A 16,275-nucleotide genomic window follows, 5' to 3' on the forward strand; every position below is an offset into this window, starting at 1 on the left:
CGCAGGGCCTTCTCCAACACCATGAGACCTTGCTCAGCCCACAGGTAAGAGTAACCCCAGGTACAGGGGAATTCATGTCCATCTCAGTAACTTCCAGTCACTGGGATATGGAAGCTGGCTGATAAAGGCTCACCTTTAGGTGTAGTGGTAGGAAACCTTCTGTACCTTTCTCACCTTGATAACACACTTTCCTTCTTGACATCACTTTCCCTGCTCCCTCACTCCTACTTCAGACGAACTTTCTGATAAATTCCTTAAACCAAGTGCTTCTGTCAGACTCTGCTTTTGGGGGGGGGCTCAAACTAAGACAAGAGCTCATGAAAAAACTGGGGAGCACTAACTTGATTCAACCAGCAGGTTGAAGGGCTTTGTCAACATAAGGTAAGGAAAGGTTTGGAGATGTGAGAACCTCTAACAGAATTACAAATTAAGCCTCAGGGGTTTATAGAGCCCTTGGGAGAGAGAGCAGTACCACAAAACCTTAGCCTCTCTCCTTCATGGATACATCTTGGATTTTACTCCGAAGTTATTTTGGATTCCATTTATTGTCTTATTGGCTTATGTTAAAGCAGATTTTTGTTGAGGGCAGGCCAGGGCTTAGTTCCTTCACATAAAGGGCAGTGGCATGTTGTAACTCTGTTTTTCTTTTCTGTTGAGATAATGTGATTGTGTAGCCTTGATTTTTACATAAGATTATGCCATTGTCTCAGCCCTAATTAATAGCAAATCTGGTTGACACATATAAAGTTAATTATTGTTACCTAGCTGTTATCTAATTTTGGCAAGTCATGCCTCAAAGGTAATTCTGATCCCATGAATATCTAAATGGGCCTAGAAGTTTCTGGGCTTTGCCAAGTAGATTTACAAATTTAGATCTTACTAAGGTGGTGGTGGTTAAATAGCTACTTATTGATGGGAATTCTGAGTTTCTCTGATTAAAAAAAAAAGGCAACGATTAGAAATATGCATTTAGCTTTTACTCTGTGCCAGCCCCACTGACATTGCTAATCCCTGCAGCACTCTGGCAAGGTGGTAGTCATCATCTGCCCCTTATAGCTAAGGAAGCAGGAAGCTCACAGAGCCTCTGTGACATCATGGCCCAAGGTCATATGGCAAGTACATGGACAAAGCAGACATCTGAATGTGCATCCAGTTGATTCCAGATTTCTTGCTCCTCCCTCTGTAGGTCATGTAGGTATATCGCTAAGTGGGAGAGTCTATGGGAAGAAGAAAGGGAAGGAGTACACCACAAATGAATCATAAGGTCAGAGGATCTCAGACTTGGAAGGAAGTTTAGAGGCCATCTATCCATACCTATGGGCAGGACACACGGGTCTGCAGAGGTGCAGACAGGTCAAGAATCAGGGGAAGGAGCCTGGCCAGATGTAGAGCTGGGCCTATGTCCTGGGCAGGTGGTGGTGGTGGTGGCAATTATAATAAAAGAACCACCTGTACCTGCTTTCCCCACTTTTCCCCCACAGCCTTATGTATGTGTGTACATGCACACTTACACGCAAATACACATAACAGAATTCACCATTTTAACCATTTTATAGTGTACATATAATTCAGTAGCATTCATAGTATTGTGCAACCATCACCACTATTGAGTTCCAGAACATCTTCATCTTGCCAAAAGGAAGCTCTCTTCCTTTGTGAGCTTAAGAAATCACTTAAGAAGTCACTCTTGGGGCACCTGGATGGCTCAGTTGGTTAAGCATCCCACTCTTGGTTTCAGCTCAGGTCATGATATCATGGGATTGAGCCCCACTTTGGGCTCCATGCTCAGTGCAGAGTCTGCTTGAGATTCTCTCTCCCTATCTCTCTGTCCCTCCCTCAGCTCACAGGGACTCTCGGGCTCTCTAAATAAATAAATAAAATCTTAAAAAAAAAAAAAAGTCTCCCTTCATTCCCCTCTCCCCTAAGCCCCTGGCAACCATTGCTTTTTCTCTATGGATTTGCCTATTCTGAACATTTCACATGAATAGAATCATACAATATGTGGTCTTTCTTATCTGGTCTTTCCTACTTGGCATAATATTTTCAAGGCTCCATCTATGCTGTAGGGTGTATCAGCACTTCATTTCTTTTTATGTTCATGGCCTTGACTTTAAAAAAAAAAAAGATTATTATTTCAGGGATGCCTGGGTGCCTCAGTTGGTTAAGTATCTATCTTCAGCTCAGGTCATGATCCCAGGGTCTTGGGATTGAGTATGGTGTTGGGTTTCTTGCTCAGCAGGGAGCCTGATTCTCCCTCTGCCTGCCCCTCCCCTCTGCTTGTACTCTCTCTCTCTCTCTCTGACAAATAAAATCTTAAAAAAAAATTTATTTCAGAGAGAGAGAGAGAACGCAAGGGGAAGAGCAGAGGGAGAGGGAGAAGGGAAACAGATGCCACTGACGAGTGCAGAGCCCAACAGGGGGCTTGATCTCCCAACCCAGAGATCATGACCTGAGCTGAAACCAAGAGTCGGATGCTTAACTGACTGAGCCACCCAGGCACCCCTAGAATCACTAAATTGTACATCTGAAACTAATACAATATGTCAATTATAGCTCGATTTAAAAAAAAAAAAAAAAACAACTGATCAATCCATCATCACCCGTCCTTATCTGAGCCCACACCTGTGCTGTTCACTGCTACCAGAGAAACACTCCCAACCTCAGTGAGTAATGCCTATTTCTGTGGGGCTCTTGAGCTGCCCAGGGACACTTCCTTCCCTATGCCCCTGGGAAGGGCTTTCTTTTGCTCCTCTGGAGCTGTTTCAAGGTTCTCTTGTCAAAATTCATTCCATGAGAGCATTTCCTCCTTTACTTGCATGGAATGACCTTGCCTCGAGCTTCTTAGTGAAAAGACACCATTTGAGGGAGACTCCATGGTGTCCTGCTGTTCCCCCAGTACACTTCTCACTCTCCTCTTCGCCTCTAGTTCAAATGGAAGAGACTTTCCTTCTTCTGTCAAAAAGCATTCTGTTCTCTAGATCCCAGCTCTTCCAGCTTCTGAAAAGATCCCACTTTCGGAAGGCTCTCAGATACATAAATCAGTCTGTGCTCCCTTTGGCTAAAGATTCTACCGATCCCTTCTCACCCCAAGCCCTGGAAATTCTGAAATGTTTTCCCCTCACAAGATGTGCTTTGGAGCTCTTTTCAGAGTCCCTCCCTCTTCTCTACGTCCTCCCCAGGTAAGAGGAATCTGTGGGGCATCATTTTGGGTCATTTGCATCATGTAAACCTTAAACACACATCATGTACTGTTTTCCGAATGTGGCGGGATAATACATTGAACCTTAGTCCTGGTATTTCCTGTCACTCTTTCCCGGCCCCACTGTTTAGGCGGCCAGGCATTTTGTTCCGTTGTCTCAGGGAAACGATGACAGAGCATAATGTGAACAAAGAACACTCATTTTTGGCTCAGGCCTCAGGGCAAACACAATAAATTGGGAAGAATATAAAAAGCCAGGCTATCCCTCTAGACTCGATAAAGATTCTACAGTCTGATGAGTGAGAAGAGAGAGGGCCAGGGGCACAAAGAAAGTTCAGAGACCGGGCGCCACCGTGGGCGACGCTGTGGCGGCTGCCCACATACCCCTTTGGGACTGAACACTCCTTCCCTCCAGCTTCCAGGAGTATGGACAGCTCATCAGAGTCCCTCCCCAGGGCAGGCGAGAGGCTGCCTAGCCCCAGATTACACCCCCTCCCTAGAGACTACCAAGAACAACGGTTCTCCTATGTGTAAGAACACAAGTCTGGCCCACTAGCTTTGCCTTCGGAGGACTCTGAGGGGTCATCCACCTTCAGAGCCCCCTCAGAACCAGCAGAGGCCCCTGCTGCACCTGTACCCGCTTCAAGCCCTCCCTCTGCTCCACCACAGCTGTCGTTCCAAAAGACTCCCCACCCTCAACAGCTCCTGGCGCAAATATTCATCCACCTAAAAAGGTTGTTCAAACGGGGCTGGCTACTTCTAGGAAGATACACCTGTAAACTGAAGAACGGAAGGAACCTGAAGACGATCCCGGAGTTCCTGAAGCTCAGCCTTGCACAGGAGGGGAGAGGAGAAATGGTGAGTGGCTTATATAGGTTGAGAAGGCCCGAGCTGGCCTCAGCATTTCCCACAGGCATGAACATCTGCCAGAACAGGACAGGATCAGTGATGTGTCCAGGAGGGTCCCAGTCATGGCGCTAGCAGACTGCGGGCCTGAAGAGCCTCAGGGTTAGGACCTGCATGGATGCAGAACTGAAGACCAGATGGGAACAAGGACATCTCAGAAGGGGCCACTGTGATGGACAGGACACGGAGCACCCGAATCCAGCCCCTTTCCTTGAGGTCTTGATACTATCTACAACCCCCTGAACGTCCTCAAGGAAAGGAAATCAGGTTGGGAATGGACAGATGTATCACTCTCAGGGACGCTTGGGTGACTCAGTCAGTTAAACGGCAGCCTTCGGCTCAGGTCATGATCTCAGGGTCCTGGGATCAAGCCCCATGTCAGGCTCCCTGCTCAGTGGGGAGCCTGTTTCTCCCTCTCCTTCTGCCTGCTGCTCCCCTGCTTGTACTCTCTCTCTCTAATAAATAAAATCTTAAAAAAAGAAAAAGAAGTATCACTCACATAGGCTATGAAATCATGTTTATCAAACCTCTATGCAATCTCCAAGCCAATAATCAAAAGATAAGCAACAGATTGGGGAAAATATTCAACAAATATAAAGACAAAGGACTACTATTTTTAACAGAAGGAGTCCACACAAATGGACTAGAAAAATTCAAAGACCCCAAACGGGAAGGAGGAGAGGAGAAATGGGCACCAAACAGTTGTGAATATCTTGGGTGGTGTGGGTGGAATTACAGAAGATTTTTACATTTCTGTAATGTTCAAGTTATTACAAACTGTCACAATTTAGTTATAATCAAAGCCCATCTTTTATTTAGTGTTTACAGTCAGACATTATATTCCATTTGCATCAACTACATTAGTTTATCTCGATTATCTTTTGAAGCACAGTCTATCTTTTCCCTGTGTGAGAAAAATGAAGCATAGGGCATCACACAGTAAGTGGTGGAGTTAGGATGCATACCCAGAGCCTGCCTCTCTAGCCTCTGTCTTGACTGGTATGTTACACTGGCATGTATTATATATGCCAAAGCAGCATATTTACCATAGTATATAGTTATGTATATAGTGTTTTATATGTTTACATATAAATCTATATGTATATATAAAGCATATGCACTGGAGGCATATATATAAACATATGTGTGTGTTTTAATTTGCAGTTAAAATATTTACAAGGACAATTACAGACACTAAAATGCCAATGACACAATATTACCTGAAAGGTGACGCATGAAATGTGTGTACACAGGGATATGTAATTTTCTACATACATAACATACAACTCTGAAGAGGCTCTCATCATGGCATGGATGACAGTGATCTTTTCTCTTTGTCAGAGTGCATAAAGTACCACAAGCCAAGGGTTGAACTCATTCATACGCAGTCCAGGTGTCCAGGCTAGACCAGCTCCCTCTCCTTCCTACACCACCACCCTGGCCCATCCTGCCTGCCGTGCAGTCACTGTCAGGGTCATTGTTCACTTCCCCAAACGGCACTATGAATTTGTGAGGGAACTGAAGCTCAGAGAGGTGAAGGATCTTGGCCAAGGCTGCACAGCTAGGAAGAAGCCAAGCATGGACTTAAACCCAGCTTTTCCAGGTTTGACCCTAGTTTTTCTGACCCCTATTATAGTTGTTGTTTCCATTCCATTGTGCTACTTCCTTCTCTATGCAGGAATTGAAAGTTTTGAGAGAGAGAGAGAGAGAGAGAGAGCGCGCGCACGCACGTGCCCAAGCTTGCGCATAAGATCACACACAAGCAGGGGAGAGGCAGAGCGAGACAGAGAATCTTAAGCAGACTCCATACCCAGCTCGGAGCCTGACACGAGGCTTTACCTCATGACTCTGAAATCATGACATGAGCCAAAACCAAGAATTGGCCACTTAACTGACTGAGCCATCCAGGTGTCCCTGAAAGCTTTTTTTTTTTAATGTACTTTTTATTTTGGAATAAGTTTGGACCTCCAGGAAAGTTGCAAAGATAGCACAGGTTCTGTAAACTCTTCACCCAGGTTGCCTTATTGGTGACATCTTTCTAAACCATGGTACATGTCAAATTTAAGAAATCACCATGACTGTGATTATTAACCAAACTCCAGACTTTATTCAGATTTCACCAGTTTTCCCACCAAGGTCCTTTTTCTGTTCCAGGATCCAATCCAAAATACTACATTTAGTTGAAACTCATTTTTCCTTCGTACACTAAATCCATCAAAACCCACTCTTTAATTCCAGTGGAAAAGACTGCGCAAATCTGCCTGTGGTTTCCCGTGTGTTCAAGGAAACTTTTGCTTGTTCAATGGCCATCCTCAAGAATATACAGTCCGGTCAGCTCTTCCAGGTACAAGGAAAAAAGAACCCCTCAACTTAGCTCAAGGAAGGCTGTGGGGAGAGCCCATGGAGTTCATGGACAGGAAGCAAAGACTCGAGGATGGGAACTGGAAGAGCTGTCAGGAATGGAGTACTTCTGGTTGGACTCTGAGCCCCTCTCTTCCCCCTACTCCCCACCTCCCCTTCTTTGCCTCCTCCTGCACCACTCTTCTCTCTCCTAACCCACTTCCTCAGCTTAATTTTTTCTACAAATGCTCACACTGGCCATCTTGGCCACACAGTCCTCAGAATTCAGCATGTGCCACCAACTGTAACTCACTCGGATTAAATCCCAGCTTATATATTCCAGCCAAACCCCAATTCCCATGGGTGCTAATCAGTCAATGAATGGTGATAAAACTTGGGTCTCATTTCCAACCTAATCAACCTTGTAATACATTTATTACAATTTTTTTATGCCACAGTAAAAAAGAACAATTTATGATGCAAGTTATCACTAATCTTTGACAACAGATTAGAATCCACTCAAAAAAAGAGAGAATAGGGATCATCAAAATTGAATTTTTAATTGTTGAGGGTAAACTAGACAAGAATAAAATCTCTAGGGATTATTAAACACAGCTTGCAGAGACTATCTCAAAGAATTTTGGACAACCTACATGGGATTCAAACATTTCCCAGAATTTCAGTGGAAACAGAATTTAGCTAATGTCCTAGAAAAGAAAGTACACAGCTAATGCAAATCTGCTAATTAGTCTCATAGAACATACTGGCTCTTGATGATTTTCCCCTTTGGGAGAGGAAAAAATAACCCTGCTTATAAATCAATGTTTCCTTAAACAGACAGACTGAAATTTACTACAGTTCTTCAGGGATTTTAGGCTTCAATAAACCAACAAGAGAGTTCTTCCTTGAATATACATACACACCTGTTTTGCCATTGACACTTTCCACACTTCTTCCTCTCTCTCTCCTTCCCTTCTTCACTCCTGAGGGCCTACCACATGCCACGTACTCTTCGGCCTTGATGAAACAGCAGCAAACAATAAGTAATAAAGGGGTTCAGAACATGTTACCTCAAAATATGCTGCTTTGACATATTATTTTGAGATAAAGTCACTTGAAAAACAAAGGGTATGAGGAAAGCACTCTGACCGCTCCTTTTCTTCCTGAAAATGTGAGATGAAACTTCCAGCGTGAAAGATGCCCTCCTAATACCAGGAGGAAAAAGAACATTTTTATCACCAAAGACGGGGAATTGAGGTTAAGGGAAATTTGTACACACAAGCCTTATTAAAATAACTCTTATCTTCTTCTAGTCTACCCATGTATTTTAGTTACTTTTCCACAATTGTCACTCTTCTTTTCCAACTTAGTATATAAGCACTTGGGCCTAGATACTTCTTCGGGTCTGTGTTTTCCTGTGAAGACCTCTGTGTACATGAAAACTTTCATGAAAATGAAATTTGTATGCTCTTCTCCTCTTAATCTGTTAAGACAGTCCCAGCCAGAAACCCTAGGAGGATAGAGGAAAAACTTTACCTCCCTACAGTAGTAAATAAACAAACTAGAATATTAGATGTGTAACACGTGTGGGGAAATATAAAGCAAGGGAGGGGCCAAGGGAGGGACCAAGGGAGGGACACTGCTCCTTTAAACAGAGGTCAGGGAAGGCTCATAGAGAAGAGGATACTTGAGCAAAGCCTGAAGCAGCTGAGGGAGAAAGGCTTGCAGATATTTGGGGCAAAAGCAACTGGGAAAGCTCTGGGAGTTTGACAGCAACAGAGATCAGGGCTGTCATTAGCAGGAGGCGAGCTGCACAAATGCAGGGTTGAATCCTGCCCTGCGTCCAAGTTTTTATACTTTATATACCACGGATTTTTTTTTGCATTAATTTCAGTATTTCATTAAAATGTTTTTTATCTTGATTACTGAATTTTTTGGCATTCCAAGGCTGATGCTTCACAAGCTTCGGGCTGGTCCAGGCCCTGGCGCTGATGGAGGGGTGAGGGGCGCCTCGGGGAGAGTAGTAGGAAATGCCGTCAGAGAAGGGGAGGTGGGGGTTCTGAAGAGTTTGGCTTTTACACCGAGTAGGACAGGATGTTGCTGCCGAAACAAATTACTACAAATCTAGTGGCTTAAAACTCTTACATTTGTATCATACAGTTCTAGAGATCAGAAGCCCAACCGGGTCTTACCAGGATAAAATCAAGCTATCTGTGGCGGGCGGGGTGTGGGGGTGGTGGTGGTGGTGTGTGTGTGTGTGGCTGCATTGCTTACCCCGGAAGCCCTGGGGGAGAATCGGTTTCTTACTCACTGGATTTGCCAGCGGAATTCAGTTCCACGTAGTTGCACAACTGAGGTCCCCTGTTCCTTGCTAGGGGCTTGGTGGCCCCTTCCCGCATTTTCAAAGCCAGTAGTGGAGGGTCAGGTCCTCTCGGCAAATCTCAGTCTTCTGCTTCCCTCTTCCGCTTTTAAGGAGAATGTGATTAGATTGGGCCCACCTGGTAATCCAGGACCATCCCCACATCCCCACCCCCATCCCATAAGCACACGTGCAAAGTCCCCTTTGCAGTGCAAGATACCATACTCACAGGTTCTGGGGATTTGGACGTGGACATCTTTGGGGAACCATCATTCTGCCCATCACCAGGGCTTTGAGCAATGGAGCTGCTCCGCTGAAAACAGTTGGGGGAGAGGGAGAGGCAGGGAGGGTCAGAGCAGAAACAAGGAAACTGGGAAAGACAAAGACGCTGACGCAGTAGTAATTCAGAGGAGAAATGATGGTGGCTTCGACAATGGGACAGCAGGTGTTATGGGCCAACTTGGCTAGGCTACAGTGAGCGGGTATCTGATCAAACACTAATCTGGGTGTTGCTGTGAAGATATTTTGTGGATGTGATGAGCGTCGCTAGTGGGTTGACTTTAAGCGAAATTATCCCAGATCCAGGGTGGGCCTGATGCAATCAGTGAAGAGCCCTCTGAGCAGACCTGAGGGTTCCCGGTTGAGGAACCAACCCTGCTGGTGGACAGCGGCTTCATCTGGCAGCTGGGCATTCCTGCTTGCCTTTCCTGAGAGCCCACCCTGCGGACTCCAGACTCTCCTAACCAGCCCCACAGTTATGTAAGCCAGCTCCTGGCGATGAGTCTCTTACTGTGCATCTCCAACCTGTTGTTTCCCTTGTCGAACCACATATAGGTACAGATACTGACTTTTATAACTTAGATGGTTATCAATATAGATACTGACTGATACAGATACTGAAGGAATTTTGAACGTGGAGCCGACGGGAAATGCTAGTGGACTGGAAGTAGGATGGGAGAAAGAGGAATCAGGGATAATTCCAGAATTTTCTCCCTGAGCAGCTAGAAGGATGGCTCACTTGGCTCCTTCTAAGATAAGGAATCGCTGTACCATGAAAGCCACTCCAAGAGCCCAATTTTCCCCCCAAGGCAGCCCCTTTCAGAGAGACGACGTCCCCAGGCAGGAATGGGGGGTGAGCCTGGCCAGCCCTGACGTAGGCAGGCTCCCATCCAAAGGGGGAAATAGAGAATAAAGTCACCGCTGTGCTCATGCCACTCATCCAGAAATATTGTGGTTTTCCATTGCATTCTGGAAGAGCAGGTCTCTTGACTGTTCTCCACTCTGAACCTCACCTCCCCCGCTGGTCTTTGCTCTGCGGGGAAACAGCTAAACCCTGAGCCAAAAACAAGCAAGGAGAGCTGAATAGAGACTTTATGAATAAATGTTGCTCTGTGGGCTTCTTTTTTCCTTGTGAAGGAACAGGGTGTGCTTGAAAGTAAAAAGTGAGTTGGGGTTTTTTGGTTTTTGTTTTTTGTTTTTTTTTTAATCTTCCTGGAAGGCAGAAAAGAAAAAGATAAAAAGAACAGCATTTGTCACTTGGTACTGCTCTGGTTAACACAATGGCTAGGACCCTGACCCCTCTCCAGGCCTCCCAACCTGGCACTGAATAAAACTGAAGAAATGAAAGGAACTTTTCCAAGAGTCTGGCAGCTCAGACAGATACTGAGGCGGCAGAGCTGTGTGGTACCAGCCCACACACGAGGCCCGTTGCCTCCTACCTTCCAGAACACGGCGACCAGGGCTTCACAAACTTGCAATCCTTTTTGGGCAAACCTCCACTGCACATCCACTGTTCACAGAGAATCTGAACCCCTGCCCCTGAAGGGGGCCGGGTGGGGTCAGTTTCTAGCCTAGTCATGGCTGATGTAAATGTTTCAGGGACTCTCTCATAAATCAAGAGTGCATCTTTAATCCGAAGGGGGCCAAATATTGTGCTTCTTTGGTCTCATATAAGAGGCAAAAGATTTCATGTCAGGGAGTACTTGGTTATGCCAGCTAGTTTCCAGAACCTCCTTCTCCCTCTCTTCTGTATTGGCCCACCACCAGTCAGAACCTGATCCTTCTTTGCAGAGAGGTATCAGGTGTTTGTTGTTCTTTCAAAAGCCAAGTTCCCGAGTTTCTGGCTGACTTCAGGTGACTCCTGCAGGGTCTTTGCTTTCTCTCCTCCTGAACTGCTCACTGCTGAGGTAAAACCAGATGAAGTCCTTATCACCTCAGACCCATACTGCAAAGAAAGTGAAATATCTTCGTCCCATCTCCCCTTGCCTTTGATCTCTACAGGAAAAGGAAAAAGCCCCCAAGGAGTCAGGTTTGGAATAAAAACATGCACCACACAAGATTTTTGTGAGGATTAAATAACTTGGGCCAAAATATTTTGGAAGCTGCCAAGAGCTCTACAGATCAGATACACAGAAGTGTTGGCTGCAAGCCAACCTAGATTGACAAGCATAATGCAGATGTAAGAAGCTGAAGCGGACTCTGAGTCCCTGGTGGGTGGTAGCCAGACAAGGGATGTACAGTCATGGTTTGATGGGAAAAGAACTCTCCCAAGAGAAAGAGACAAGATGAGATTCTTGGCCCAGCAAGAAATGGAGAAATGGCGAGGAGCAAAGTAAAAACTGATCGTGATATAAGAGGATCTGTGGGTTTTTCCTGTTTCTGTTCACTAGGGCTGTAGATGGATGAGACACACTCCGTGCTAAGGGCGCACCCCAGGGGCCTGTGGGACAAGCAACCCCCAGAGTCCTTGCCCCCTCTGCCTCAGTGCACGGGGTAAAGGATATCTAGAGCGTGGGATCTGGGGAGTGAAGGGAACTTGGGCTTCTATATGGTGTTTCCAGACAAGATATTTGTTACTTTCTCTCAAACTTCTTTTCTGAGGATCTTGTGGTATGTGTGCCAACAACATGATTGAGCTGACTGTGTCTGTCCCACATTTTAGCTATTCCTAGAAATGCTTGGCAAATGAAAATGTAGGTGGGAAGTGTGACAGCACAATGCCTTGGAAACCTGGGGAAGGGTGCATTGCTTTGAAGATGAAAGCAAAGCTAATGTAAATTGATGATGACTTGCTATGGGCCAGGCACTGTTCTAAGTATTGTCTACGTATTAGATCTTTGGATCCAATTCTAGGAGGCAGGATGGTTATTTTCCCATTTAATGGATGATGTAACTCAGGGACAGAGAAGTTAATTTGCCCAAGGTCACAGTGGTAAAGCCAGGTTTTGAATGCGGAGTACCTCACTGTATAATCCTCCATACTGTGGGTATAGCATACTTCCCTAAACCGTCTCCAGTTAGAAAATGGGGAAGAACATGCTAGTAAGGGTGAGATTCATTTGTTTTGACTAGGGTAACCTATAGAGATATAGAATTACAGCTTTGAAGGTTAAAATGTTCTTAGCCACTGCATCAGTAAGGATGCTTTTTGTGACAAGTAACAGCATATCTAACCAAAATTAGTTAAACAATAAAGACATTTATTACTTCATATACCAAGAAGTTGGATTCAGTCCAATTTTAAAAGATTGGATCAACGATCTCATCAGGAAACAGATATTTTCCATCTCTTGGCTTTGCCTTCCTCAGTTCGTCAGTCCTGTCTACCTCATACTACCAAGATGGCTGCAGCAGTTCCAGGCAGCCCGTGTCAACAGTGGAGAAGGAGCTTCCCATCAGTGTCTTAGCAGACTTTACAGGTCAACTGGACTAAACTAGGTCCATCTCTATGGTCCAGCTATAGGGAATCCGAGAATGCGAGTAGCTAGAACTCACAGCTCTGGTGAAAGGACAAACTCTTTCAACAGGAACGAGGGAGGTGGGATGAGGGGGTGTTGTGCCACTAATTTGGGCATGTACTTAGTGTTTTTATGTTTTACTTTTCTTCATTTCTTAGGGAGATGCACAAAGGACAGATCAAGGTCACGACTTAATGCAAATTGCTAAATCATAACCAAAACAACCCATAGCCAGCAGCAGACATGTGTCTGACCTGAGGCTGGACTTAAGATCTGCACAGCTCAGAACAGCCACGTGATTCTTTGCAGAGACTGTGCCGACAGTGTAACCGCATCTGCCCTGCATCCTTAGGGGGTTATGGTGGCGGCCGCCTAGGGTCCCTGAGTTTAGTCCTACCTTGCCTCCTCCCTGCCTTTTTGGAAAGAAGCTATATCTGTTTCTCTCTCTTTCTCTCTCTTTATTCTTCAATCTCATACCCTCCTGCTCACACTAAAGAGAAAGCTGACCAATGTAGGAAAGACTTAAATTGGGTCATTCCCTGCTAATAGAATTTTTTGAATACTAGCAATGAAGTTCCTAATGGTCACCAGAGAGAAGTGCTGCTATTTCCAGCACCGGAGTGACAGGACTGTTAGAATTAAGTTCAGCTGCAGCAGGGATATTAAACATGGCTTACACGTGATGCGGTGTACTTCTCTCTCGTGGAAAAGTCCTGATTCTGGGCTGGTGAGAAGGCTCCAGCTCTAGGGCATAGCTAAGGCATGATCTATTATTACCTTATAGGGTTGTCAAACAAATGAAATAAGGTAATTTCTGTGGTGTCTAGCACATCATACACTCTCTCTTTTGGTTCAATAATGAAAGTAATAATAAATAATACTAATTGAGCTTTATCTATGTGCCAGGCTCTGGATAAGGGCTCTCTACATACCAGCTCATTTAATCTTCACAATAGCTCTATGAGGAAGGGACAGTCCAGTCCTTGTCCTAGTTTTATAGATGGGGACACTGAGAGATTAGCTGTCTTGATAAAGATTGCCTAGTTAGGTAGTTAGTGCAGAGCTGTGATTCAAACCCAGGCTGTCTGATTCCTGAGCCCAAAGGCCTAACCACCAGGCTATACCACCACTTCCCTGTCAAAACCCTCCCGCCATCCATCTCCTTCACTCCCCTGGCCGTGAGGCAGTCACAAGGTATCTGGGAAAACAGAGCATGTACAAACAACAAATTTATAATATAAGGCAGTGGGGTCTAGGTGTCAAATGAGGAGTATAAATCAGATAAAGGAGAAGATCCACTTCTCTGGAGTAGGCATGGAAGGTGTCACAGCAGAGAGAGGGGCCGAGTTGGGTTATGATGGACATTCAGGATTTAGAAGAGTGGAGGAAGGTGTGCCAGGCAGGAGGAATGGAGTGGGTGAGGCTTGGAGGTGGGAAAGGAAATAACATGGTTAAGGAATAACAAGGAAACAATCTTGGCTAAATCATGGGATTCTTACAGAGGACTCCTGAGAGAGCAGTTTGGAAATGAAGATTGGAATTAGATTAAGAAGGAATGTGAAGGTCAATCTAAATAGCTGAGCCATAGTCAGTAGACAGGGTTGTGTGTGGCGGCCGGGGTGGGGGGGGGGCTTGAATGGTGAAATCATGTGATAGAAGCAGTTTCTTTAGGGATAATGTAGTGATTGCGGGAGGGGTGACTTAGAGACATGGAGGCTGGGACTCTAGTTAAGAGGCTTTTGAAATGATCTAGACATGAGGTAATGAGAACTTGAAATGGAGTGTTAGCACAAGGCGTGAATGGAATGGCAGGGATGTGAGAGACACCAATGGAACAGAATTGAGGGACTTGGTGACTAGGTCTGGGCGCGAGGGAACAGGAGGGGTCAGGGATGCCTGCCAAAGCTGGGGTGATGGGAGAACACTGTTGTTAATAGAATCTCTGACTCTTCTAGTCAGACGGACACTCCATTTGCCATACACCCTCTCCAAGGTCTCCACTGTAGCCACTGCACATCTTCACATACTTGGCATTTACCAAAGTACCTGGGCCAGATGGCATGTTCTCTTTCTTCTTTGTTGCCAAGTGTTGCTTCCACCAGGGAAGACTCTCAGTCAGAGGGGAGAGCATAGACTTTGGGTCAAAGAGATAGGAATTTAAAATTGCTCTATCCATCACCAGCATGGTAACCTTAGGTGTGTTTCTTAATTTCTCTGAGATTCAGTTCTCTTTAAAATAGGGACGATAATACCCACTTGGGTATAATGGTGATAAGATAACAGCAGTTAGTACTGTGCCTGACACATGGTAAATACTCAATAATCATGGATAATGTGCTAAGCACTGTTACTATGGGCACTGTTCAACTGCCTGACTTAACATTCACTGTTCATTCCTCACGACAATCCTATGAGGGGATACCGCTATTACCTCCACGTCACAGATAAAGAAATGAGGTACGGAGAAGATACAGAACCCACTAAGGTCACAGGGACAAATATGAGGCTCAACCAGGGCTTGAACCCAAGCAGTCCAGCTTCAGAACCTGTATTCTTCACCACGACCCTGCCCTTAGAAGAATACTGTTTATGGGACACCTCGGTGGCTCTGTCGGTTAAGAATACTGTTTGCAAAAAATTAGTGCAAAGCTATTGTTTGCACTAAAGGGATGCAAGAGTAGCAAAAACATTCCCTCTAAGGGGACTATTTAAACACATAGCCAGAACAGTTAGATTACCAACAGGAGAGAATGGCTACTGGTCACAGCTTGGTGCCGGTCCTTTAGGGCTCCTTTGGTTGCTGGATCCTGGAGAAGGTGAATGAGGGAGAGGCCCCAGGAGAGGTGCAGAGTTCAATGCCTGTGGTAGGTCTCAGGAAGCTCAGGGCAGTGGCTTTAAATAATTCATACAGAGATCTCAGTATCTTAACTTCCACTATGGCAGTAGGAGTGTGTCCCAGCAAAATACCAGAACTGGTTATCTTTTACCAGTGTTCTCTAGTCAACCTGTGGATAAAACACAATGATTCTTAAGGAAATTCTCAGTGTTGAATATTATGTGTTTTTTCTAAATTATCAATACCATGTTTACATTGTTCTCAAAAAAAGATTTGAGGTACCTTATAGTAAAAAAAACTCTTTAAAAATAAAATCATTAAGATATGTATAAATAATAAACATTGTGAATGTGAAAGTTTTATACCTGAAAACCTAAACTAAGATGAACTGAAAAATGGAATGAGTTTCCTAGCATTGATAGTGAAAATAGACTTAAATGCTTAGACCCTATGCTTAGGATTCAGGTGTGCAGGACCAACACGGCATTCTGATATGAAGATGAGAAGCCTGAACTTACACTCTTGCTTAGAAAGAGGTCCGCATCATATGCTATTCCACTCGAGTATCCTACAATCAAAGCAAAACATACCTTACTTGCTATACTTCAGCCAAGTAAAGAGGCAATCACAGCTTTAAAGTGAATGACTAAAGAGAAAAGAGGGGAAAGGGTATGCTTGGTACCTCCTTGGTACCTCGGCAGAGGTGCTTGTGATTTGCATTTGCTTTTTGCTTTCAGAATAAAATGCTGGTCTGGGTGGAGTCTCGAATGGTCTTAAATAAGATAATTTGCATGCCACTAATTTTCCTGCGCTCAAGTATAGGACCAGCCAATGATATGCAATCTTCTCTCATCAGAGGAAAAATCAAGAGCTCTGCAAATCCTAGAGAGCGTTATCG

At 44.8% G+C, this 16,275-nt stretch overlaps 1 long non-coding RNA gene across 1 annotated transcript; it reads right to left on the minus strand.

Moving 5' to 3' along the window:
- Positions 1-985: 985 nt before the first annotated feature.
- LOC109489453 lies at positions 986-15,946 on the minus strand. Its single transcript, XR_002142451.2, has 6 exons — positions 15,896-15,946; positions 15,280-15,546; positions 9,034-9,117; positions 8,757-8,910; positions 7,369-7,462; positions 986-1,217 (listed from the first exon to the last, which is right to left on the minus strand). It is a non-coding gene; the product is annotated as an uncharacterized LOC109489453 (long non-coding RNA).
- Between the last annotated feature and the right edge of the window lie 329 nt (positions 15,947-16,275).

The sequence above is a fragment of the Ailuropoda melanoleuca genome, chromosome 11 (assembly GCF_002007445.2).
Source record: "Ailuropoda melanoleuca isolate Jingjing chromosome 11, ASM200744v2, whole genome shotgun sequence".
Taxonomy (NCBI): Eukaryota; Metazoa; Chordata; class Mammalia; order Carnivora; family Ursidae; genus Ailuropoda; species Ailuropoda melanoleuca.